The following is a 24,763-nucleotide window of genomic DNA, read 5'->3' as shown; positions in this document are numbered from 1 at the left end:
ATATCCAAGTTCTGGCAACAAAATGAACTCAAAATAACATTCATATACTTTTTCTTTGCCTTCCAAGTCATCAGGAAAAAAAAAAAGCTTCATAATTTTTCAGGGTTTCTGACAATTATTGTCTTGTTGGAGAAGTGAGGTGTTAGTGAATGCAACTTTTCTTCTGTTTTCCTGTTGTCTTGAGTGTGGATTAGGAGGTTTTGCTTCACCCAGACATAGGGTTTGTAGAGTTACTTGGAAGAAGGTGCTGTTTACGTCTTCTGCGGTTGTCCTAATTCATCATGTGATACTGATTTTTCACTTTAAAGGTCTTTTTGTATATATTGAAAAATTCCAGGAGGAGGATTAAAGTTTGAAAGAATGTATGAATAAAGTCTTTGGCAATGCAGCAGACAATTACCTTCTGCATTTGGTTTGAGAGGAAAAATAGGAGTAATTTCATAACACTTTCTTTCATCCAGCAGCTTTTTTTGACTCTATGGTAGCAGCAATTGGCTGAAAAAGTAATTGTCTTTTTGTGAGGTCTCTAATACAGAATAATTTTTTCCCCATTCATCAGTGTATTTTTAGTTCCCTTTAGGGAGGAATGTTCCTGAGAGACTCTGTTGATTCCAGTTTTTTTGCCCTCCTTCATCTCCCAAGGAGGCTGAAGATCAGCTGTCAGTGATGGTCTAAGATCTTGTTTATGCTTCCAGGATAACTGTTTGTGTGTGCGTAGTACTACTTAACTGTAAAAAAATTAGTTAAATAGGCAGTATAACTTTCAAGCCAGTCTTCTCAGGCATCTACAAGATCAGACCAGTTGTGAGTAACTTTTTTTGATGCTCAGGTAATCATCAAATTATCTAGATATTTCTTTCAATGTAATTGATTTCCTGAAGCTGTAAATTGCCTTGGAAAACCCAGTCACACCAGGTAAAGCCACCCTTATTGTTGTATTTAGAATCTTTTTTCACCAGATACAGGCAGAGTAAGAAACGGTAAAAATGCTTCTATAAAATAGTTGAAATCTGAATTCAGTTCAGAAATCTTGCATTGAGCTCAGTAAAGAAGTTTGTATTTTATTTTATCTGACTTCTGTTTAGTATTTTTTAATTTGGTCTGTATTTGGGGAGCACAATGACAGTAATTTTCTCTTTGGAGACACTAATAAAGATTGTTAATTTTAAAATAACATCACTTTTGAAAATGCTTTTCAAATTCAAGATCCAGTACATAGCCAGTTCTTTAGATCTCTTTAAACCTTCAGTGAGATTTCTGTGCTTTCATTGATGGGAGGTATAGAGAAAATATTTTCCTAGTTTTCTATTGCTTTAAGAGGCAGAGGATATCTGTGGTGAGTCATGGAGTATAGCTGTGATATGTTACTAAAGTGCATTTTGGCAGAGGATGGAGAAGTAACCACTCAATCTGTTGTGAAACAAGAGAGTCTTTCAACACATTTTTCAAAGTGCTCATAGTTCCCATTTCAAGGCAAGTCAAACAATAATAGTAGCGAGCAAAGAAAATTAATGTGTGTCTGGAATACTTTAATTAATAATAATAATTATAATGGACCCATGGCGCTCATGAGCTCCTACTTTCATCTTATTGTTGATTGATTCTGCTAAATTTTACTCTCACAGCAAATTATGTTGCTGTTCTGTTACATTTCATATTTGATTACTGAGAGATAGTGAAGCAATTTAAATGGGACTTCTATGAAAAAAAGAGCCCTGTTTTGAGTTGAAACAGTATCCTTTATTTTAGAGATAGTTGTTTCAGTACAGGACTTCATAATAAAAAAATTCACAATAAAGATCCCAAGCAAGAATTAAATGCTTTAGATGGTAGTTGGAGGACTCTTTTGAAAGTGTGAAGTAAATGGTATCATCCAGGAAATTAAAATTCAGCCTTGGTAAAGACAGAGTTCAGAGTGGTTATGGAACAATTTCTACATATGACATTATTTCTGTTACAGGCTTTTCTTCTACTCACAGGTTCCCATGCACATACCTGTTACACTCTTTATCCTGGAATGCTGTGCTCCGTTTAAGCATGCTGCCAGCTCTACCCCAAGAACCCCTTTTCTGTTGGTAAGATAAGCTAGTTGTGTACAAGCTCTTTCAGTCTGGAAGCCTGCTCTTCATTTTCTGCCAATAAAGTTAAATTGCACATGTTTTTGTTACTTGATGCACATTCTTTAAGACAGGACAGATCCCTTTTCTCTGAGTCTGTAACTCTAGCACAAAGTGTAATTTTACCTTAATTTGCAGTGATTCATGTATTTCACACTACAGTCTAGGATGATATAGGGTTTCTGGCAAGAAAAGGAGAATGACTGCCAAACTGTCTTCACTAAGAAACCTTAAAAGTAAAGTATGATGCTGCAGATATTAAGGTTTATGAGAGTGACAGAGGTTGCTATCAGAGCAGCAGTCTTTAGAAGAGGATTGTGTTTTGATTGTCACAGCTTACTGAAAACAAAGATAAAGCAATGGTTGATTTAAGAACACTGTCTTTTTGTTATGTGTTCAGTAAGACAGGGAAAGTGGCTCAGAGCAAATCTGATCTGATTCTGAATCTTTTCCTCCAAAACCTGAAGAGAATCCAAACAAAGTGATGGGCTTTAAGTAATATGACCACATTTCCTTTTTTGTGTGTTTTCTACCTTCTTTGTGCAAGAAAAGGTTGTGCAAGAGAGTTTACTGTTGTTGGGAACTTCAAGTCCTTACTGAGAAATGTGTTAGCATTTCTTAAATCGACTTTGAACTTGAGTCTTGATACTGGATGTCAATGGACTCAAGTCTTTGACTAAATTTGTGCATGCTTTTAATTTTTTTGCTTGGAATGGCATAGGTGAAAAGACGTTTAGAATTTGAATCTCATTTTTTCGTTCAGAGGAGAAGTGGCAGCAATATGCGGGGCTGCTCATATGTCTTTAGATGATTCAGCTGTGGGATAGAGCAAGAGCTAGTGGAAGATGAGCCAGTTTTGCACACCTGAGCAAGGAGGAAAGGAAGAATCACAGGCTTCTGAGGGGAGCCTTCATTCCATTATTCCATTTGTATACCTGCGAGGAAAACATATCTATTTCATACAGAGACTGGCAAAATGAGAAAAAAAGTAATGCCACTCTACATTAGAACATAAAGTGGCAGTTGATTCAGCCTCTGAAGGAGAGAGAAACAGAAAACAAGTCTTAAACCACAGGGTGTATACAGAATGCAAAGTTTTCATGATCAAACATTATTTATCCAAAATATTCTTGTGTAGTTTTCAAATATTCCTATCTTATCTCATGAGAAAATCAATCTGTTCTCGAAGTATTTTCTGACCTTCTTATTTTCTGACCAAAATAGTCAGACTTCATGGGGGCAGACTGTCATATTTTGAATATGAAATATATCTGCATTTTGGTGGGAAAAACCCCAGGTACAGAATAGTCACAGAATCAAACTTTCAAAGTTAAAGTAATAATATAACTTAAAGTACCTCTCTTGGCAGTTTGTCACTTTGTTTTGCCTGAAACAAAGTAAGTCTGCACATATCTAATTGTGTTCAAATATCGTAATAATTCAGACCACGTAAGAAAAACACCGTCAGATAGGGAGAAAGAACATAAGAAAAGTGTTATTCTCTGATTATGTTTTTTAAAATAAACTGTTAAAAGAACAAAATTATTAAAAAACTTTTATAATTATTTGGAACTCTAAATAGACTTTAATTCATTTGATTTTTATTGACTACTAGTCTTTAATCTCTATTGCAGAATCTGAAGTTTACCTGTTACATACTGGTAAATTAGTTGTCAATCCCTTGGGCAGTATATTTTAATATCAGTATTATACGGTAGATGATATAAATCTTGTGTACGGTATTATTAGCTTAGGCAGCTGCTGACTTAAAAAGGCCAGTTTAACAAGTCACCACTGTATTATGTTTAATTAGGTACAGTTTATATAATGAGGTGTTCAGTTCTAATGGAAAGACATGCTGTGAGCAGCACATCTGCAGGAATAACTATTACAATCAGCATTGCAGAGACCCATGGAACTGCAAATTAGACTTACTTATCTAGAAATAAATTACATCCCAATGCCTTCATAAAGCTCATTAATTAATTCCACTGGCATAAAGGTCTTTTTCTTAATTTCATGTTCCATTAGCATAATAAACACAATTTGAGTTACAACAGTATGATCAGTTTAATGGATGCTATTTATTTTAGTTTTTTATTTAAAGTCCCGGTAACATAGAATTAACATCAATATGCTGTTTGGTCCTTTATTAAAAATTCCCATAGGATAACTGGCACAGATGTTCAATACAGCATCATATATTTACTGCATTTTATGACTTCACTAATTGGCCATATGGAAAGGTGTTGCTTGGATTTAATTTTTTTTTTTTTAATCTGATAAATTATATGGATTGTAATAGTCACAATTGGTTACTATGTGAAGTTGGACAGGTTAATATACACTGCATGCTGGGAGAAAAATAAGAGTAAGGAAAGTTTTTATGTACATTTCTTCATAGTAAATAGTACCAATATACTTCACAGTATATTAAGATCAGTTTCATGTATGTGTAGTTCCTGAGACAATTATAATTCTTTAATTTATGCAGACACTGTCTAATTAGATGAAAATGTTACCAGCTATTTGTTTAGTCACAGTTAGGTTACAGACAACCTTATTGTTGTTTCAATCAATTTTTCTTGAGCTCCACATTTCATTATAAAGTACACTGCTAAGAACATTTATGGTAAGATGTATGTTACTGGAACAAGAGGTTTCATTGTCCATCCATCCAGCTAATAATGGTTACTTTGAATGGTATCCATATCTATGGTTTTGTTAGCTTTTAGTAGACTAGGAAAATGTCTTAACATATTATGTTTTTACCTTATATTGTCCAACATTTTATGCTAAAGCCAACCTGTTAATATGACCAAACTAATTCTGTCATCAGCTTGGTGTATGTATTTTTTAAGGCTTTTCTCTTGTATTGTTTTACCATTTCCTTGTCTTCTCTCTGCATTTAGTATCAACGACTATCATTGTAGATATGTTCTTCAGCCTATAATGTAGCCACCTTATAATATTACAGAGTGATTTTGGGTAATACTCATGTGTCATATAAATCCATCATCTGATTTTTCACATAAAAACTGATCTCTGTCATTACACTGCAGTTCACCTTTCTGTTTATCCCTTACTTTCCAAAATCATCTGAACAGGAGTAATCTATCTCTGCTAGTGTGATTTCCTTCTATTACATGACCTCACTAGTGTGATTTCCTTCTATTATGGTATCAGAAGCAGCTGCACCAGAGCAGATGAGGGCAAGTTACCTTAATTTCTGTGTGTATGTCTGTATGGGCATACACATACACAGGTATATAGTTCTCAAGGGTTAAGTGAAAGCATTTTGCTTTAAAAAAATGCTTTGTAGCTTGTTGTGCTTTTAATAACCCCAACTCAGCACATGTACATACCCTTGAGTTTGAACTTGGGGTTTTTTAACAATTCCTTTTCATGTATTTAATGGCTGGGTTTTTATAAGGCATTTAAGCATGTAACTAATCTGAAGAATGAAGTGTCTTTTGCCTTTAAATTTAGGTTTATGTCATAAATGGAAATTGTCTAGGAACATACAGGAAAAGACATAACCTTTAGTATAATCTCTTGTCAGTGACTGAGCTGGAGGAAACACAAAGCAGTGTAGGTTGCACAAAGCAGTGAAGTTGTATGGATCAGACTATGTCTTTTCCTTTGTAAATTCTGTTTAGTGCAAATGCTTGAATTAAATTTTTAAAATGAATCACTATTTTCAAATGTCTTAGTGTTATGGGTCGTAAGACACATATCAGAAAAAAATGATTTTACACTGAAGGACAAAGCAAACATTATTACACAGCTGCATTGGCTGGGAATATAATAAAGTATTTTCATGTACTACATAGCCACACCATGTAAAGATGAATAAAAGGTGACAATAGGCGGTTGATTCTATCCCACATTTAAGAAACAGTGACTTGAAAAACTTGTGCATTTTCAAGTTCTCATAGGTATTCGATGGAAGTACATGTTACAGGTTTTTCAACAACAAACCCAAGCTGGACAAATACTTCCAAGTCTTAGCCTTTTACAGGTGGTTGGGCTAGTTGTGGTTACATAGACAATCACATGTAGTCTTTCTTTAGCAGTCTAAAATGAATCCTGTCCCACTTATGTGCATGTGCAAGCTAAACCTTGCTCAGGTGGCAGCAAGCTGCTTGAGGGGATGGAGTGAATGCATTTGGGACAGAGGGAGAGGCAGGCAGTACCCTTGGAAAACGGTATCAGAATGATTCAGGTGATGATAGCTCTTACTGGATTGCTATAAAGTGGGAGTGAAGCAGCAAGTTGAACAGTGAGAATCCATGGGGACTCTGCAGCCACCAATAGAGCTTCATGCTGATTCTTTTCTGCTTGCTATACCTTACTCTGAGAGCTTAAATTTGCCTCCTATTGTTAGCCTGTGTGCTTAGCTTATATTAAAAGTGCAACATTGCCAAGTGGTTTTGCAGGTGAACACACCCTAGAAAGTTTTATCCTCTTCCTGAGGATAAAACCACATTGCTTTATAGCTGGTTGTACAGGGCTGTTTCTGTGTTTTACTTTGGTATCTGAGCCTGTAATGCCAAATTGACCTACAGAATTATATTCATAATGACAAGTGACTGGCATAGAAGATTTTGAAGAATCTTCTACCTGCCATTCCCTAGACTTAAGAGCGCCTAAGATATCGGCCTATATGAAGTTGAGCACTTTGAGTTGCCTGGCAGTGCATTGGGTATGTGACAGGTATTTTTCTTCTCAGCTGTCTGTTGTCACAGACACCACTGTCCTATCTCTACTTTCACCACCAACTTTGCACTGTGCAGCTGAACAGACAGTAGTTGGCTTTGTAAGGTTGAGTGTAGGGCCTTGCCTGAAATGCACCCAGTAATTTTCTTTGATCTGCTGGATTCAGATTAGCAGAGAAGTCTTGGGATCAGAGAGAACAGGTTCTTCTTGTTGATACTTAGTCACCTGATGATTTCTTCTCCATCGCAGTTATGATTGGGTTTTCTTAATAGCTGAGAGGATGGAGAAGGAAAGGACAGCACTCAGGGAGTATGTAAGCACTTCTTGTTGAATGTATCCTAAGATGCCACGCATCTGAAGAACATGATTGTTCATTGAAGGGCAAAGCTAACGTTATAGTGCTGCACTGCCTATCACCCTCTGCAGGGAGGTGGGTATTCTGATGAAGGGTTCATGAGAAAGAATAGGGAGAATGTACAGCACAACACACAAGTTTCTACATAGTGTTTTAGTCATATTTTGAGATAAGGCATCTTTTGAATGTTTGTCATCTGATAGACAGAAGTAGTAGAGTAATGCAGCAGGTTTGTGGTTTGAGAATGAGGAGTTTAAAAGCATACCATGTGAAATGTAGTTTCAGTGACTTAATGAAGGGTGCCTCTTCTCTTTGGGATACAGCAGAATGGTTGAATTGTTCAGATCAGTAAAATAGTTTCTTGTTGTCAAGGTTTTATATTATTTATGAGCAAAGTTTGTTTTGTACATTTTCTTGCAGATTCGCTCAGCTAAGTGAGGTCTTTGATTTTAGGCTTTTTGGAATGGAAGAAAAGATACCGTGGAGACTAGAGCATAGCTGCCTCTTTACTCCTTGTCTAGTCCAAGGTGAGAAGCCAAGGCGGGTGGCTCAGGTACACCTGGAAGTATCAGGTAGTGCAAACCACTGTGTCCTAAAACCCCATTGCAATAGTAGGTAAACATGCCCCCCTTGGTTTAGGCTCCATTGTGTATGCCCGTGACTTAGGATAGAACATCCCATCACTGGGGAACACAGAAAAGCATGGCTACAAGTATCATTTCACACCAACAATAGTTGAACTTCTCAAACCTCTCAGCAATACTTACAGACTTCTTATCTCATTGGTGGCCTAATAATGAGAGGTGGGAGATTTCTTGTTTCTTTAAAACAGTGTGAGGAATAAAAAATGGAACTGAAATGCTTTGTAATGCAGCCTTAATACAGGTTTAATGTCAGGTTGCTGCAACTGAGTAAAATGTTAATACAGTCAAACATATTTCTAAAAGTCATCCAATGCGTGTTATTTCCACAGGATATTACAGATGTTTTATTTGCAGCTCAATGATAAATATTTAAAGAGCAGAAATATTATTTAAAAAGCTTGCAGGGCTACAGGTGTCAGTTTTCCTAATAGAATCTATTTCCCTTAGTAGTTTGTATTAGTGATCCTCTAAGTATCCATAGAAATGTATGTATTACTTTCTGCTTACGAGTGCTATCTGTAGTCTGTACTTCACATGATCAAGTACCATGCTCAGGCCTTAGACTTCAGACCACAAACTGTAGCTTTCTGATTGTTGATTTTTTTCCACAGTTCTTGCTTAAAAAACTAGATAACTTGTGCAAAAAAAAAAATGGTCAGACAGAAATGCATGGAGAAACTGAACAGTAACCCTAATGTTGAATCCACAGGCCTTGTGACCCCTTTATATTTGTTTGAGCAGCCTCTTTTAATTAAAATAGATACTGTTGCACTCAGATAAACATTACTGACAATTGAAAACAGCACCTTGTAAACAGAGGATTTGTAGAAATTTAATACATGTAGCTGAACTTAACTTCTAAAAGAAGTTCCTTTGTTCTTGTCATAATGCTTGAAGTTAATGGACAACTAAAATAGAATGGCTACATGTGTCATCCATTGAGTGAAGAGGACTGACTAAAATCCATTAGCGTCCAGAAAAGAAAGACAAAGGCAGAAATTACATCACTTCCAGATGAATCCTAACTATTCCCCAAACACCCTGGTAGTATGACAGGCAAGAGGCAGAGCCATTAATCGGAAGGTCAGATAGTGCAATTTTAGCCAGGTTTTCTTGATTGAAAAGGCACTGGAAAATTCTATAGAATGCTAGTGTTACAGAATCTACAAAACACTTTTTAAAAACTGGTTTAATGGCTTGATGGCCTAAGTGACAAATCTACCTGTCATACTAAAAGGGAAAGTTAGCTTTCAACACTGCTTATGGTAGAAGTGCTAGAAGACCTGAGTTATGCTGCATTTGGAAAAAAAACACCCAAACTTTTAATTCTTTTTTTTGTTTCTTCAGAATTCTCTAATGCAGTTTAAGTGTAAACCTTAAAACTCCCTACTGTTAACTAGCATTCTCAAATTGATTTAATGTCTTTATTCCTGAAGAACTATTTTGCTAATAGAACTCTATCAACATTGTATCCTTAACAGTTAAAAAAAATAATAATAGTTAACTCCTCCACATCCTAATTATGGAGTTTGGAATCCATTTCATCAATCATATTTACTATTAATATAAGTAAGGTGCATTTCAAAATAGTGCACTATTGACATCAAATACTGCATACGAAACAGGTACTTGCATATATACAATGTGGAGAAATCCATTGTAGGCCATTTGTATGTTCCTGAGAAAAACGTCTCAAACACTTCTATTCAGTTAGCAGATGTGTTAGCTAGAGGTTTTTGTACTAAAAGCTGTATGTGACCTGGTGGGTTGTTTTTGACATTTGATTCCTCTTACTTCTCAGCTACTAAACAGTGTGGCTATTTGCTGGGCATCTGTAGGAAAGTCACTTTTGTAGGACTGTTGTGGTTTAACCCCAGCCAGTAATTAAATGCCATGCAGCCACTTGCTCACCTCCCTTCCCCATCACCCAGGGGTGTGGGGAGGAGAATTGCAAAGGAATGTAAAACTCGAGGGCTAAAGTAAGAACAGTTTAACAATTGAGATAAATAATAATAACTGTTATTGTTGTTATTATTATTGTTATTACTACTATTATTTAATGTTACAATGAAAAGGAGGGAGAAGGGGAGAGGAACAAAAGCCAAAGGGAAGGGAGAAAAGAGAACTAGTGATGCACAATACAACTGCTCACCACCCACTGACCGATGCCCAGCCAATCCCTGAGCAGCGATCGGCAGGCCCCCGCCAACACCCCCAGTTTATATACCAACCATGACATCCCATGGTATGGAATACCTCTTTGGCTAGTTCAGGTCAGTTGTCCTGGCTGTGTCCCCTCCCAATTTCCTGTGCCTCTTCAGCTCTCCTGCTGGCAAGGCCTGAGAAACCAAGAAGTCCCCAGCCACACTGTTCCCACATGAAATCCGAAACACAGCACTGCACTAGCCACCAAGAAGAAAATTACCCCAGCTGAAACCAGGACAAGGAGGCATGTCTGTCTACTAAAGTATACTGGTCTTGAAATTCTGAAGTTAGTCTAGTGCTGAAACTTAGGATGGAGAAAGAGGAAAAGTCTTAAAACCCTCTTTTTGCTAACTAATAAAAGTTGCTCCAGCCAAAAATACTGGCGTATTTATGGCCTCATGATTAACATATGGCAACATTTGCTCTCAGGCCTTTTGTTCTCCTGTCACTACTTTTTGTTCTTTACTCTCCTCCTGTCAGTAAATCCACATGAACAATAACTGAAAGATCATTCTGTTAATATAATAAATACTGTAATGGATCATTGGTTGGGCTGACTTATCTGCTGTTTGAAGATTGAATGAATGTCCACAAGTTGTGGTAAATCTGTTTCTCTGTAATGGAGCAAACCCCCAAAACTGCATAACAAGAATCATTGAGCTACAGACACTACAGCTCTAATTCTTGTATCCTTGGGCTCTCAGTATATGTTGGATACCACCTGCAGTTTTGGATGAGAAATTGGACAGGCTACAATAATAAGTCGTCTAGTTAGTGCTGGCTGCAAAATAACTATTGGTACCAAACAAATGGTGTTTTGCTTTAGGAGGAGGAGGAAATGCTAGTGTTTTAGATTAAAACCTTTCATTTTCCCTTTTTTGGTCACACACGTTTTTCTGTTTTCCACATTTTCCACAGTTCTGAGGAAGGTGGAGCAGATGTGCCATCAGGCAGTGGTATTTTGTCATTTGACTTAGCACAAGGAGAACCAGGTAACATTTTAAGGTTTGTGTTATGTAAGAGGTCAGATAAAATCATCTAATGTTGCCTTTTAGCCTTGAAATTAATTAACCTCTACTCTGTTTTTTTTTTAATGGATGAGCTTTCTGAGACCTCTTTTCCATTTCATTTAATTGGAATGTAAATACTCTTTGTTAGTTAATTATTCTGGTGTGTAGATGTGATGACAAATTCAGGACCAAAACAGGAAAAAAATGCTGATGTCATGTTTACTGAAGTACTCCTGCTAAATTTTCTTACATGTAGTGACGTAATGTAGTTGGATGAATCCTGTTCGTAGTATGTGCAGACAGCCTTGGAAGCAGGAGAACTACCCTTTCTGCCACTCCTGAATAACCTAGGTTGTTTTCTTTTTAGGCATGTGACTTCTCCACTGTTCATACAGTTTCTCATGAAAAATATCAGTGTCCACTGTTCCCTTTATGCCTCGGTATTATACAACTGTCAAAGAAAAAAATGACATTCTTTCTTTTCCTTAGTATTTACTAACTTAAGAGATTTTGTTGTCAGTCTAGCAATCTCAGAAGGAAATAAATGACTACATAGTATGGAACTTTCAACTGAAAGGCTGTTACTGTCTTCCTTTTTATTTCTTAGGCTATTTTCCATCAATGCAGTGAAATGAGAGCGCTAGTGCCCAGTGTGTTGGAAACTATGCCCATTTTCACTTATGTGTTGCTTTTTTCCTTTTGCTCTTACTTATCCTAAAGAAATGTATGACTTGTCCTGAGGCATTTATCAGTCAAATGTGATACTGTAATCAATTTTATGAGTTTTTAAGCCAAAGTGAATGTCAAATGGCACCTGAGGGCACTCAACACCTTACAGGATTGGGCCCATAGTGAAATTTGGTGTTTGAAGAATAAACATTGTATAACAAGAATTGCTAGATTTCGTTATGTTTTGCTTAAACTGGTGGAAAAGTGTTGCGGATGGAGTCATGCGCTTCACTCACAAGAGAGAAGCAACAATGTTGATATAAGACTGTGAGTTAACAAAGTTCCATGGTAAATGTGACAGTGGTTTAACAAGATTTGAGAGCAAGTTACCCTTGAGTATTTACTGCATAGAGGATGGGGTCAGACAAAACTGTCAGAGACATCCTCTTGTTGAGTCATGAGGTTCAGAAAGGACCCCACTGCATTCTAAACTCTTTCTCAGAGGGGAGTTTAGGTGCAGCTGGATCCAGACTTAGTCCCAGACTTTGTCAATGGTTTATGTCTAAAGGATTATATATGCACAATCAATCCTTTATATCACTTAGCAAAGATTTCAAAGTTTCAGGGCACTTATTTCCAATTCACTTACTGAGTATCTGATGCGATAAGGATTCTCTCAACCTTGAGGAGTAAGGGATCTCTGCAGCAGGCATAACCTTGGGAGACATCCCTACTGGTCATACAGAGAGATCCTGTCATGCAACCCACTGCCACGCAGGAGAGCTCAATGGGCCCTGGGCTGTCCGCTATTTATGGAGTAAGATGACTGTCTGATAGTCATATTTGCTTACTGACTTCAGATGTTAGTTTCTTCCAAATTTGGCTTGAGTTGGACATTGACCAGCACTGTGGTTAGGTGGGTGCGTTGCTCAAATTAGCTCTTGGCTATTGTGTTGTTATCCCTCTACCCGAATCCACTCTGAGCTGGTTGCATACAGCACAACCAGACACGTCCGTTGCAATTGCCACTGGTGGTTATCACTTGGGCAGGGTTATGGGAAATAAAGGTCAGGGTGGGGTGGGGGGAGCACACTGCCACAAAAAGCATGGTGATATGACATCTCAAATTGAATGACAAATTAGGATACATGGTGGTGTATCCTAATTCCGTAGGATAGGAAGACTGGACTGGGCAAACAATATACTGTAAGGTGTATTTCCTGATTATAGATAATGCTATCATGACAGTTTATCATTTGGAAAGCACTCCAAGCCCATATATATTGCATCCAGAAAACAAGCCTGCAAATTTCAGTGTGTTTCTCAATTTTACTCTCATGTGACTTCTTAACTTGTTACTACTTGATTATAATTGGGTACTTGATTTTCATCAACAGTAATTTCTAAGTGCTTTTTGCTTTTTAAAGTAGTTTTTGCTTAATACTATTTTATTTCAGCCAAGAACATGAACTTCTGTGCCTCAGTTTACTTAGCCATAGTATGATGAGTAATTTACCTACCTCAAATATGATATCCAGTGTCAAAAAAGTCTGTGTAGCCTTTTAAGCTCCAACTGATCTTAGCAAAAAATTGAATTTATCCCCCATACTCTGGTATATTGACCTCTGAAATCCTAAATGAGACTGATGTTTTAGACCTTAAAAAATCCCACTGTATTTTTGATAACATCTTCTCTTTTCTCTTATTAGCATAGCATGCCTCTTTTTTTAATCTTGTTGTACAATTCTAATTTCAAAGTCACATGTTTGGCTGATTTTCTAACCTCTGAAGAACTACCCAGGATTAATCAAAGCATAGTCTGTGTAGAGAGGGTCTTTTGATTCTCTTCCTTTTGCTGGCTTTAACAGGATATTGCCTGTGTAAGCAAAATCAATGCTAAATGCTTGCTTGAAATGTCCAGGAGTTAACATAAAAGGTTCTGTCACATAAATGATGGTCCTGGAGAAAGTTGAAAACTGCTTACATTTACTCCAGGTTTTGCTTAGAAGGCTGTAGTCTGACAGTGGCATCTGGCAGCACCCGGATGCACACACATAGTTGCAGGGCTGAGTTTCATTGAACTGTTTTCTATGCAAAGTAAAGGTAACCAAAAGAAACTGTGAACAGTAAAGTATCACTGCAAAGTTATTACTGAAAAATTACTTGCATAATCTATGTAAATAAATGAATCCTGATTGGTTTTCCATTTATGTGGTGGAGACTGTTTGAAGCCCTTGAAAGGACACCAGCGGAAAGATGGCTGGGGGTTATAAAAAAGAAAATGATAGAAACCATTTTAAAGGATGCTTTAGTGAGGGAATGAATGACTTTAACTGGAAAGGTATGAGGAAGGAAATTCATTGTGCAGCCTGCCATAGGCAAGCAACTGATTTGGAAGGGAAAAGGGAAAAACACATTTCAAAAAATGAGTGTGAACTGTTAGAGAAAAACTGTTGGCTTCTCAAAAGTATGTATCTTGGAGAGAACTGACCCATGAGACCTGACCCCAGAAAAAGGTTCAGGAAATGGAAATGGGTATGGACACACATACATGCACACGCATGATGTATATCTATATATATGTATTTATATGTGAGGCTCTTCTGATTTCCCAGAAAGAACTGTATATGGAAATCTTGGCAAAACCTCCATGTTTTCTGGCTTTGCAGTTACATGTGAATGATTAACTTCAAAACTGGGGAAGACATGGATGTATGGAAAGCCAGCGCATATGCTGTAGGGGAGTCTGGTGGTCTGGCATGGGTCTCAGTGGTGAGAGCAGCACTTCTGAGTGGTGCTGTTCTCAGCGGGTAATAGGGAAAGGGACAGAGAGATAAAGACTGCCCAAGTATGACACAGTACAGGAAAGGAACAGAGAGGGCACCTATTCTCAGAAACTTGTATTCTGAGGTGCGGACCACAGCAAAACAGTCTGGGGGGTGGGGGGGTGGGGTAGCAAGCAGAACTCTACATATCTCTTAAGTATTAGGAGTTTTGAAAGAGCTGAGAGGGTGAAAGACTTGCCTTGAATGGACAGTAGATACTGATTGTCTGAGACGTATGGGATTTTTTTAAGCCACTTTTTCTGTGAGGGATTGTAGTAGGTCAATGGCTTCATTCTGTAGCAACAACGTCCTGTGGAGATGGCCATTTTGGTTTTTTCGTAGAAGTGCCTGATTGTTACACACAGCATTTTTTTCTCAGAAACCCTTGTGATACACTTATGTAGAATTTTATTTATGTCTTTTTGAATTCAGATCCCAGCATGGAAGAGAATAGATTTTTTTTTTTATTCTCTAAGACAAGTCAGTGGGCAGTCATGATAGGGACTTCATTCTAAACATTCTGTCTTACCCCAGGAGCAGTGCTGGAATCCATAAATATAACCGGTTACCTTTCCTGGAAGCTTAATCAAAACCATACCTGTTTTAAAACCAGGCATATTCTTTTGGGTTATTGAAAGGCTATGTTCCAGGTTGTGGAACTATGAACAATGTTACGGGACAGATATGTAAGCAGTACTTAAAAGATGTGCTTTCTGAGATCCATAATTACAAGGTTTGCTGGACTACCAAGTGGTTGAAATAGGCTGGTGTACTTTTCTTCAGATTTTTTTTCTTTTTTCTTTTTTTTTCCCCCTGTTTTTCCTGAATGGGAGAAATTCATACAGATGGAAATCACAGAGTACTTCAAATTTTCATTTCATTTCAGTTGCTGTGTTTGTGAGTGCATTCATATGTGTGTTTTGGGAGAAAAGAAGAGAAGGCAAGAAACACTGTGTACATGTGTACTCGAATATAATATATTGAGCAATGACCAAGGTGGCAGACTTTGAAGATCAGATTTCTAAAATTGCTTGAGGCTTGTCAGACTCTCACACTGAAACCTGTTAGCAGTTCCCACTGGCTTCAGTGAAAGCAGAGTTAAATTAATACTGAAAGCTTTTGAAAATTAAGCTGAACTGTGATTGAATAGCTTGACCTGGTTCTCATCTGCTGCTTTTGAATATTTAAAATAAGCACAATTTTCTTAATCTCCAAAATTCATTGAACACTTGCCTATTCTTTTGTCTCCTTGTGCAAATCCTGCTGCCTGCATGTGGGAAGCTGTGCATGCTTGTGCTGTTTAGAATGAGATGATTCCAGTAGTGTGCTTTTCTTATTGCAATAACTATTGAAAAGAACCTAACTGCTATTGAAGATGGTCATCTGCCATGCAACTGAATTGCTTTCTTAGATGTATTTCTTAAAACTCTCTGCCAGCATCTCAGAAATGAAGAATTTTAAGAAAGTATGAATTACTATGTGATAAATTATTCTTTTACAGCAAAACCTTCCTGTTCAAAGTAAGCTGCTTTGGGGGAGTAAATTAGAATAGTGTTTTGCTGAAGCTGTGTGTTTAAAGGAGAATTATGCATAACACCCTTGTTTTGCCAGATTCCAATAGCTACTTAAGAATCATAAATGTTTCAGGAGCCTGAAGTGTTTGCAAAAATACACGATGACATTTGTCCTTTTCTCTGTGGCTTTCTTGGGACTGTTCCAATTTAGGATATCATGTTCAGAAATACTAAACACTTCTAATATAAGCATTTAGATACTTTTATTAGCTTGGATGTAAAGCAGAGAAGGGTGACTAGCTGGCAAATACAGCTGCTTCTTGGGCTGACTGGTCGATTTCAGCAGTGCTGGTTTAAGTAGCTTTCAGTAAATTCTGCCAGATTTAAAGCGGTGTGTTTTGTTCAGCTAAGACATGTCTCTGGAGAATTGCTGAGACTGAGGCTTCATGGCCCTTTATGGTATACTTATGGCTCATCTGTTTGATGGTTGGGCTGTTTTTAGAACAGGCTAAAGGTATTGTAATCAAAGTGAAAAGCGTGAACTTGTAGAACTTTGTTTAGGTAACAGCCCTCCCTTAATCCAGAAAAGTGCATGAGAATTGACAGTATTGGTACATCTTATCTTATCTGAGACCTGAATCTTGCAGACACTTCTGTACCCTCATAAAATGTTCACATTCTTATTGACATTGCAAAGTAGGTGTGTCTTTGCAGGATCTAGACCTTATCGTAGTTGTGGAAGTTATCCTTCTCTGCATAAATATTGCATTTGGTTTTTTAGGCTTGGCAGACTCTCAGCCTTGCTGATTACAGGCAGCAGTAAGTTCCATTAAGTGTTTATTTATTTACCTGTAAAATATTGTTTTGTGGTTTTAAAACTTCTGCCTTTTTAATTTTTTGCTGGTATAGTTCAGGCTGTGTATTATGTGGAAGGGTACCTAGGAGTACTTAGTATAAAAATGTGGATGTAGTGTAGAGGAAGTGTCATCCACTCTTATTTATTGCATCTATAATTTGGAAAGACCTAATATTTACAGATATATTTGTTGGAAATTGCTTCAAAAATACACGTTTTTGCTCTGCTGTGCTGGAGTTCCTTTTTTTGTTTTTTTGTTAATGAAGTGGGATTTTAAAAGTTGCAGTCATTATTAAGGATTCAGCTTTGTGATCAGTGTTATATTCTAGAATTAAGTCCTCCAGCTGTATTATTAAAGTTTTTACTTTAACCATGAAAGGATTCAGCTTTGTGATCAGTGTTATATTCTAGAATTAAGTCCTCCAGCTGTATTATTAAAGTTTTTACTTTAACCATGAATGCTCTGCTTGCACTGGTGCCTGGATACACTATAGCTGAGTTTACACAGTTCTGCATTGTGTAGTTTTGCTTGGTTTGATTTGGGATCTCTGTACCTCAGTGTTGCTAGCTTTTCTCATACTCATTAAAACTTCATTTTCCATTTCTAATGTCTGTGATTTTGCTTTATCTGAGCTGTCTCAGTTTACTGTTTCCTTGGGTAATAAAGGGGTGATCTGGATAATGAGCTAGTATTTTAACTATTGTTCCCTCTTCCTTCCTCAGCATAGCAGAACATCTTACTGGCCTTCATGGTCACAATGCCGCTAGCTGTATTCCATCTACTCCTGTGGCCTTTAGAGCCCCTCAGTGTGCAGGCTGAATTGTTTCTTCCAGTTCATGTTACTTCACTCATTCGTGTAGTATTTTAAGTGATGCAGTATTGCATTGTAGATTCAGTAAGTGTACTTAGATCCGTCCATTAGTTACTCAGAAGTGTCTTACAATGTGGCAGCTACAGGTGCAAATGTGTTTATTCATATATACTTCCACTCATAGATCTTAAATATCCAAGCTATGATAAATTTCCTTGGAAAATTGGAGTGGGGACTATAGAAGGATATGAAGTAGATAGCTTTTAATACAGAATTTTCTTTTCATACAGAAGTGATCTGTTATTTAATTCTGTAATGAGATGGATGGGCAAATAAGTAACTGTCTCCGTAAAGCAAAACCAGCACCACAGTGGAAACTGTAGGCTTGATTTCTCTTAACTCACAGTACATGTAAGATAATGTACTCCTTAGTAATGTGGCAACAATGGGTGAATTAGCACAAAGAAGCTGTAGTGCTGCAATATCCCACTCTAGCTTACTGCATCCATTTGTTTACTTGTCCATATTGTAATTGCTCTCTACACCTAAAACTTCTTCCCTCGGTTTGTGATTAGGTAATTTCTCTGATAGTTCATTGTTATTGTGGAAGAGCTGCACAGGAGGCAAGCCCAACAGCCTTTATGTCTTACTCTGCTTCTGAAGCATTTGTTTATGTCACATTCTTTCTAAGAAAATAAATAATGTATGTTAACAGTGGAATACCACTGATTTTGTTGGGGTGGGCTTATGTGGGCATGGTTTTAGGAAGAGGGTTATGGGCACTGTCCTGCTCTCCACATGTTTTGTAGCATGTGTGATCACACTCAGTATGACACATTGGACAGAGACCCTCTTTTACTTCTCCCATCCAGACTGTATCTGTGTTGACCCAGGCTTCTGCCTGACTTCTGCCATGGAGGATGTGTATTCCTATTCACAGTTAGTGCCTTTATGCCTTTTGTATACCACAGATGGTTCGCCTTTGTTTTTTGAACAGTCTATCTATAAAGCTGGAATAGAAGCATGAGGAAGCATGGATGCCCAGATTGTAAATTCTCACACATCGACTACCAGCCTAGTGTGGGGGTACGTCCTGTAGTTCTGAGATATGCATTAGCGTAGAGAGGAAGAAAGAGATTTCATTCTGCCTCCAAACTTTGCGTTTGTTTTTGTGTGGGCTTTCTATCTATGTCTGCTGTGTAAAAATGTAAAGGCTTCCTCATTTTGGATCCTGCCCCAAATTATTCTGGGCATTTTTCAGGTGCAGAGTTACAGGCATACAGATTACACAGCCTACATGTGGGATTTTGTGAATCAGGTGTTCATAAAACTCATGCAATATTGCATGTCTGTGTGTAAATTGTGTAAATTTTGAATCCATGTGATACACAAATCTTCATCGAATAGGTTGCAGAACTCCCTGTCATTTATTTTTATGGCTAATGGCTTTTTTTTATATTCCATTTTCTACAAGTTTTCATTAAGCAGTGCATGTGAAGTGCTTCAACTACTTGACTTTGATGCGCATTCAGTATCAGAAGGAAAGATCAGGCCTTTATCTCTGAACTACAGATCAATTACCTTTCTAAACACTTACCTCATAATTTTCCTTTAAATAAAAATGGGGGGAAAAGGTACCACAATCAACTGTATTAAGACGAGAAAAATGAAAGTGGTTAGAAGAAATGGATGCATCACCTAAGATAAGGTACAAGGGAGCATGGACCTGCCATTGTAGGATTAGATACAAGCACACAATAATCATATAGAGTGTAAAAGAGGAAAGGGTACCTTACATTTAGAACTAAAAAAATCCTTGATTTCTTAAAACAAGAAGATAGTGGGTTTGCTAATGAATTAAATATGTGATAACTTTTAAGTGCAGCACAGCTGCTGAGTTGTCAGAGCAGGTGACTTTATCATCAGCAGATTCTGATGGTATTATGCTTAGGATGAAATAACCACTTGTTCCAAAAAACAGTCCCTAATATCCAATGTGAAGGTCAGTCTCATAGATTTCATTCCTTAATATTCTAGCTGACTTTCCCATTTTCTGAAGTATGAGTCTTTAGATACATAAGTCTTAGATATTGTAGTATCACGAAAGCTACTATGTGCAGCATTGCAATTAGGTAGAGAAAATCCTCTTACTATGGTACATATGTGACTGGTAAACCAAAAGTCCCCAGGTTTTTTTTTGGTTTTTTTTTTTAATATATATTTTTATTAGTACTCTTTCAATAGTGCAGTCATGTTCTAAATATGAGCGCTTTTTGATTCAGCACTGTAACACTTAAAAAATATAATTTAAAAGAAATAGCATTGGACTTCAATGTAGATAATGAAATACTAACATCCTCTTACGTAGCTCTTGGCTGTGTGGGTTCAACTTATGAGCTGTTTTTCTTTTCAAGTGACATGACATTGAGTTATTATTTCAGAAAGGAAGAAGCGAAACTGTTATTTTATTCATTTATATTCCAACAATATTAAACATGCTAGTTTAAAAACACAAGACTTCCCCTCTTTGAAACTAACAAAATAGTCAAATGCAGAAGAAGCTATTCAAAATTGTCTTTTAATAAAAGTTTAAAGTCTTCAAAATATATTTGCCCCTCGAGCAAACTTTTTTCATTTAATATTGTGTCTGTTAATTAGTGCTTCAAATTTGCAAATTCTTTATTGGTTTATATCAATGTAATACCCAAAGCTCATCTCATTGCCAGATTTGAATGAAATATGATCCTGTTTATTCTATTAAAACGAAGGCTTGAAATTGTTACCCAAATGCCACAGGAATTCTTGCCATTTTCTCATCAAATTCCTCATCAGATTTTTTGTTAAAGTCACATTGTTTTAGATTTTGAGCCTTGGCATTTAAATGAAATTCAATGTGCCCCACTGGAGAAAACATCTTCAGGGACATATTATGTACGATATCCATTCCAATCAAGCAGGAGTGTACTGGTGTGACTGAATGAGAAGCTTATTCTTACTCCACTTAGATTTAACCTGATGTGGCTATTGAGTCAGTCTGTGAGAAGAAATGTTTAGAAAATTAAACTAGCAGAACAGGAAAGGGTTTTTTAATACTCAGAGCAAATACTTCCAGTTGCACAATATTAATTTAAGAATGTCATTTCTTAAGAGAACCTGAAGGAGTTTGGTACCAAATTCCCTTTAAAATTCAATGGAACTTGGGAATCTGAGCCCCCTGGGTGCCTTGGTAAATCTCTCTGAGTGATTAGTGTTAAGAGTTTTCTTTGAATATAAAATCATGATCTACAGTAACTGAAGGAAGCAGGGAGGTGTTGGGGAAGAAGGAAAAGAAAGAAAAAAACCCAGTTCTGTAATAATGTAACATGTAACTGCAAAAAAAGGCAGTATGGAGGAGCAAGCCCTTCTGCAGCTGCAGTGGGTGTTTGTGGAGCCTGCTCCTTTTCCTCAAGGAATTGAGACAAAAACAAACAAACAAACAAAAGTATCTTTAAGATGTATTTATGGTGACAAAGCCCTCTGCCATCCTTTGAAAGGCTTATTTTTACAGGCAGAGCACCTGTCTGTAACACCTCTTCTGCAGACCTGTGAATAAGAGCTGTTGTTATGAGTTTTTCAGCTACTTTAGAGACTAGAAGAGACATGCCAGTGGAGGTGAGGGAGTCACTCCAGAGAATCACTAGAATTGATCTGTGTTTAACACTACAGGCCACGAGGACCATATCAGGAATACCAGGTCCAGTTTTTGTGCCCCCTAATACAGGAAGGACGTTGATAAGCAGGGACAGGTTCAGCAGACGGCTAGCAAGATGAGCCAGGCTGTTGACACAGTGGTGCATGGTGAGAGGAGGAGAGACAACAGGCATAAATTGAAAAATAAAAAAAAGAGGTTCTGACTGGATGTAAGGGAAAACTGTTTTCTTTTGAGGACAGTCAGATATTAGAATAGAGTATGGAGAAAGGCTGTGCACTCTCCAGCCATGGAAGTTTTAAACACCAAGTTAGATGAAGCCCTATTTAACTTGATCTGACTTCAGAGGTGGCCTTGCTTTGAGCTGGACTTTGGGTTAGAGACCTCCTGAGCTCTTTTCCAACTCAGGTTTTCCTATGATACAATTGGATTTGTAGAGGAAGCTTAGGATTTATATTTAAGATCTTCCCCCCTCCTTTCTTGTCCTTATCCTACTCGTTTTGTCTCAGATTATTATTTAGACTTACATCAATTTGATCTTCCAGTGGTATATAGTTCCTTTCAAGAGCACTTCTGGAAGAAGTGATTAGTAATTAAAAAAACCCAAACAAACCACCACAAACCAGCAAATCCAATCAGGAAAACTTGTCCAATATGGTTACCAGATAGAGGTCATTCAGTTTCTAGGGTACAGAGAAAAAAAAAAAATAATAGTAATGATGATGATGAAATGGCAAATGTATGGTAGAGTTCCAATTCCATGTGTAACTTTGTTTATAAAATACGCTTGTCTGACAAAAGTAGGCACATTAAAACTTAAACCAAAATGATTAACACAGGCAAAGTAGTTCTAAACCTCTCAGGTTCACATCTGCTTCTTTCAGGTTTGATGAGACAAGAAATATGCACACTGAATTTGGAATTCAGCAAACCTGTACACCAAAGTGAAGAGGTGTTACTGAAAATATTCTGGTTCAGATCTCTATTCATGTGATGTTAACATCTGATCCTAACTGTCAAAGCAGCCCTGCTGCAAACAGGCATTTTCTTAGAAATCAGTTATATCTGATAGGAATTAGGTAGATCAGTTTCCACTACTGTGAGTGCTCCGTGCTAACAGAAGGTAAGTCTGGTACACCCTATAGGTAACTTCATGAAAAAAGGTAATTTTAAGAACAAATTGTAACATACGGTCTTAAGAAATATCCTTCAAATCCCTTTGTTTCTGATCTGAAAGGATCAGAAACTCTGACTGCTTTTCCCCTGTTGTGCAAGTGAAGATAACAGTGTTTTTTAAAAAGGATAGCTCCCTACCTCACCTCAAAATGTGAAATTTGTCGTCTTTCATATTTTACATACAGCTGTATTGAGTAAAAATGGATGATGAAAAGAAAGTCTGGGTTATTCTGTCACCTGACTAGTTAGACAAGGTGTTTGGGGATTTTTGGTGGCCATGAAAGGATAGAAAAAGCTGATCAGGAATGATTTTCCATTCTTGTCCTGCATGACCATTAAGGGCAAGTTGTACTCTGTGGAGGTTGCAGTGCTGGCAGGTTTTAAAAGAGAAAAGTGAAGCACAGTAAAATAGGTCTGTGAATATTTCGGTCATAGTGGGACAAACAGGAGAAGCATGGACTAAAACATCACTATGCTGCTTCAACAATTCAGCTCACTGCTGTTTGCATGAAGGAAGTTGGCTGATAACATAAGTGAGTAAGTATGCACAGCAAGAGTAGATTGTTTCTTTTTTCATAATGTTTCAGTCTTTGCTGTGTTCTTCAATAGTACTGTGAAAAATGTAGTGCTAAAATAGGATCAGATTTTTTGTTTGTTTCTCTCGGTGATTCCCTATTACATTTGCAGAGATGACATGTCAAAGATGAATTTCTGAACTGCTTCTTCAGCAAACTCAACTGGTCTCTAAATTTCAGCATCAGATTCTTTCTAGCACAAGCATGATTACCACTAATAAAAGTTTCAGTAAGTCTAACTCTGCTTTCAGTTGTAGCTGGGTAATCTCCTTATCTTTTGTAAGTAGAATACAGGAATGATTTGAATTTGGTTTTGCATTTGTGTTATAAAACTGATTCTTCACAATGCATGTGTTGAATCCGTCTTGCTTTCCTTTTGCTACTGTCTCTGCAATGCCAACATGAGTAAAAATATTACTTTAGTGGTTATTTATTTATTTTGGTCACTAAAGTTAATAGATATGATTCTGGAGATAAAAATTTTTATGTGAGGAGCAGAACTATTGAATAAGCCATCGCTATTTTTACAGGCAGAGTACATGTTCAAAACAGAAAGCTGCTAATACTGCAGAGATAAAAGGATAATTTGCACTAATTTTATGAAGCTAATTAATCAAATGAACTGAGCGTATTAACCAGTTGGTGATATTCTGCTGAGCAGGAACTGAAACAGTTAGAAACTTCTTCAGGCTTTTTTTTTGTTATTACCATGACATACTTTAACTTATATTGCAAGTTTCCTACAGTGATAACCCTTTCATAAACACAGGCAACTTAAGCAGCTTAAGCGGTTTTAATAAACAAGAAATGCGAATACTCACAATGTCCAGGAAGATTCCTCTTTGTATCATAACGTTTTCTTAATGATTTACTAAGAATGAAAGATACAGTCTGTGAAGACCCCTCTGGCTATAAATATTATGGGTATGAAAATATTATATAGTACATGATTATCAATACAACAGTAAGGATTTATCTGAATTTATACTGAATTAAAAAAATATAAAAATTGCCATTCTCTGCAGCTTCAGAAGATTCTGCAGTGGAAAAATGTGTTTCTACTAAAATTGTAAATGAAAAAACCAAAGAAAGGTTGTTTTGTATTGCCTAGAGTCTGTACGAGATGCAGAGGCAAGGAATTTTGATGTTAGATATGTTGGTAAAACCATCCACAAAGATGGAGCAAAATTTTTCAAGATAGATGCAAGAGTTTTGCAGAGGCAGGCCAGCTAAGGCCACCTGAATCCTTTAAAGCAGAGTTAAGGGTTGCTTTCTGATGTGACAGAAATGCTGTGTAATGAATCCAGTTTGTCTCTAGAAGCCAGTGGGAATGAGGCGTGCAAAATAAATGAGATTTTTTTCTCTGAGTGTCCAAGGTAGATCTGTAGAAATACTTAACCACATTGTAGAGTGTGTAGTACAGGTGATGTGGGAACTGCCTCCCAGTTGTACAGCTGTACAACACCTTGTTGACATAGAAAGCTGTAGCCCAGCTGCTTATGTGCTATGCATGTGCTGGTGCATTCACAATACCTGCAGTAACCTGCCAAGAAATGAGACCTATATAACTGGAATGAAGTTGTGTGGTCAGGACTGGT

At 37.2% G+C, this 24,763-nt stretch overlaps 1 protein-coding gene across 16 annotated transcripts in view; it reads left to right on the top strand.

The window, feature by feature from the left end:
- LOC308071356 (uncharacterized protein) overlaps positions 1-24,763 on the top strand; it is a 533,731-nt gene that overhangs the window by 74,537 nt on the left and 434,431 nt on the right. For 9 of the 16 annotated variants that reach the window (XR_013931099.1, XR_013931107.1, XR_013931108.1 and 6 more), the window contains exons 4-5: positions 7,612-7,718; positions 10,959-11,032. The exons of 5 other annotated variants lie outside the window; for them this stretch is intronic. The gene's annotated coding sequence lies outside the window, so the exon portion shown is untranslated. The remainder of the gene's footprint in view (positions 1-7,611; positions 7,719-10,958; positions 11,033-24,763) is intronic. 2 more of the 16 variants (XR_013931103.1, XR_013931104.1) reach the window with 1 other exon arrangement.

This window comes from Falco punctatus (assembly GCF_963210335.1).
Source record: "Falco punctatus genome assembly, chromosome: 11".
In the NCBI taxonomy this organism is placed as follows: domain Eukaryota; kingdom Metazoa; phylum Chordata; class Aves; order Falconiformes; family Falconidae; genus Falco; species Falco punctatus.
Note: the sequence above shows the minus strand (reverse complement) of the source record. Positions and strands in the feature narration are given on the sequence as shown.